At 40.9% G+C, this 3,305-nt stretch overlaps 1 pseudogene; it reads left to right on the top strand.

Moving 5' to 3' along the window:
* The first annotated feature begins 2,022 nt into the window (after positions 1-2,022).
* On the top strand, positions 2,023-2,995 carry LOC144309986 (18S ribosomal RNA; annotated as a pseudogene).
* The last annotated feature ends 310 nt before the right edge of the window (positions 2,996-3,305 follow it).

Raw genomic sequence — 3,305 nt, 5'->3', positions numbered from 1 at the left:
GGATCCAACAACCCCTCAGGAATCACATCAGACTCAGACAAAATTCCGTTTCACCCCTACTACACAATTAAAGATATCCTAGGAATCCTACTCCTGCTCCTAGTCTTAATATCACTAGTTTTATTTTCACCAGACCTATTAGGAGATCCAGACAACTACACCCCTGCAAACCCCCTAAACACCCCTCCACATATCAAACCTGAATGATACTTCCTATTCGCCTATGCCATCCTACGATCTATCCCTAATAAATTAGGAGGTGTACTCGCCCTAGTATTCTCCATCCTAATTTTAGCATTCATTCCATTCCTCCACACATCTAAGCAACGCAGTATAATATTCCGACCCCTCAGCCAATGCCTATTCTGACTTTTAGTCGCCGATCTTCTCACTTTAACTTGGATTGGAGGACAGCCAGTTGAACACCCTTTCATCATTATCGGACAGGTCGCCTCAATTCTATATTTCACCATCCTATTGATTCTAATGCCAACAATTAGCGTTATCGAAAATAATCTTCTAAAATGAAGAGTCTTTGTAGTATAATCATTACCTTGGTCTTGTAAACCAAAAATGGAGAGTAGTCGCCCTCCCTAAGACTCAAGGAAGAAGCTCTTGCTCCACCATCAGCACCCAAAGCTGAAATTCTTCTTAAACTATTCCCTGACACCCCCTACATTCATATATTGGACCACCTCTACTGTGCTATGTCAGTATCTCCAAAAAATCCTTCTTTCCCTCCCCTATGTACGTCGTGCATTAATGGCTTGCCCCATGCATATAAGCATGTACATGATATTATATCTTTACATAGGACATGTCTAGTCCAATTCACAACCCATTGATCCTCAACAGTAACTAGATGCATATCACTTAGTCCAATAAGGGCTTAATCACCATGCCTCGAGAAACCATCAATCCTTGCCTGTAATGTCACTCTTCTCGCTCCGGGCCCATGCTAATGTGGGGGTTACTATCATGAAACTATACCTGGCATCTGGTTCTTACCTCAGGGCCATGACTCTATTTATTCCAATCCTACTAATTCTCGCAAATGGGACATCTCGATGGACTAGTGACTAATCAGCCCATGATCACACATAACTGTGGTGTCATGCATTTGGTATCTTTTATTTTTAGGGGGGGAATCTGCTATCACTCATCTATGACCGCAACGGCACTAACTCTAACTTATCTTCTGCTCTCAGGGAATATGCCCGTCGCGGCCCTAATGCAGTCAAATAACTTGTAGCTGGACTTATTCATTATCATTTATCAACTCACGCATAAAATCAAGGTGCTATTCAGTCAATGGTTTCAGGACATATAATTCTAGGACACACGTGTGTACACGTACGTACACGTGTGTACACGTACGTACACGTGTGTACACGTACGTACACGTGTGTACACGTACGTACACGTGTGTACACGTACGTACACGTGTGTACACGTACGTACACGTGTGTACACGTACGTACACGTGTGTACACGTACGTACACGTGTGTACACGTACGTACACGTGTGTACACGTACGTACACGTGTGTACACGTACGTACACGTGTGTACACGTACGTACACGTACGTACACGTACGTACACGTGTGTACACGTACGTACACGTGTGTACACGTACGTACACGTGTGTACACGTACGTACACGCGCAAGACATTAAGTTAACTTATACAAACCCCCCTTACCCCCCATAAACTCATGTCATCTATTATAACACTTATTTATGTCCTGCCAACCCCAAAAACAGACTAAGTGCATACAATACTCACAAGCTTTATTTAAATTGTATACAAATGTATTGCTACTCTAGTTAACTTAACACAACAGTCTTACACGCATTCGATCTCGTGGTCTATCTATAGATAGCATCCCCTTTTTTTTCCTCTCATATTTACTATGTATTTTATTTATTATACACACTACAATTTCAGTATAAGTTAATGTAGCTTAATTAATAAAGCAAGGCACTGAAAATGCCAAGATGAGTCGCACGACTCCATAAACACAAAGGTTTGGTCCTAGCCTTCCTATTAGTTCTTAGTAGACTTACACATGCAAGTCTCCACGCCCCAGTGAGAATGCCCTTAAAATCAGCAGTGATCTAAAGGAGCAGGTATCAAGCACACTCTTAAGTAGCTCATAACACCTTGCTAAGCCACACCCCCACGGGATACAGCAGTGATAAAAATTAAGCCATAAACGAAAGTTTGACTAAGCCATACTAAAAAGGTTGGTAAATTTCGTGCCAGCCACCGCGGTCATACGATTAACCCAAACTAATAGGCCCACGGCGTAAAGCGTGTTTAAGATACCTTTGCACTAAAGTTAAAACTTAACTAAGCCGTAAAAAGCTACAGTTACCATAAAATAGACCACGAAAGTGACTTTATAATAATCTGACTACACGATAGCTAAGACCCAAACTGGGATTAGATACCCCACTATGCTTAGCCCTAAACATAGATAATTTTACAACAAAATAATTCGCCAGAGGACTACTAGCAATAGCTTAAAACTCAAAGGACTTGGCGGTGCTTTATATCCCTCTAGAGGAGCCTGTTCTATAATCGATAAACCCCGATAAACCTCACCACCCTTTGCTAATTCAGTCTATATACCGCCATCTTCAGCAAACCCTCAAAAGGTAGAATAGTAAGCACAATCATTTTACATAAAAAAGTTAGGTCAAGGTGTAACTTATGGGGTGGGAAGAAATGGGCTACATTTTCTACCCAAGAACATTCCACGAACGTTTTTATGAAATTAAAAACTGAAGGAGGATTTAGTAGTAAATTAAGAATAGAGAGCTTAATTGAATAGGGCCATGAAGCACGCACACACCGCCCGTCACCGCACACACCGCCCGTCACCCTCCTCAAGTAATAAGACACAACCATAACCATATTAACTTAACTAAGACACAAGAGGAGACAAGTCGTAACAAGGTAAGCATACCGGAAGGTGTGCTTGGATTAATCAAAGTGTAGCTTAACTAAAGCGTCTGGCCTACACCCAGAAGATTTCATTACTTATGACCACTTTGAACAAAAGCTAGCCCAACTAACCCCAAACTTAAGTATCACAGACATATAAAGTAAAACATTTAGTTAAATAATAAAAGTATAGGAGATAGAAATTTTAATTGGAGCGATAGAGATAGTACCGTAAGGGAATGATGAAAGACATCTTAACAGTATTAAACAGCAAAGATTACCCCTTTTACCTTTTGCATAATGAACTAGCCAGAAACGACTTAACAAAGAGAACTTAAGCTAAGCTCCCCGAAAC

The sequence above is a fragment of the Canis aureus genome, unplaced genomic scaffold (assembly GCF_053574225.1).
Source record: "Canis aureus isolate CA01 unplaced genomic scaffold, VMU_Caureus_v.1.0 ptg000317l_RagTag, whole genome shotgun sequence".
Lineage (NCBI taxonomy): Eukaryota > Metazoa > Chordata > Mammalia > Carnivora > Canidae > Canis > Canis aureus.
Note: the sequence above shows the minus strand (reverse complement) of the source record. Positions and strands in the feature narration are given on the sequence as shown.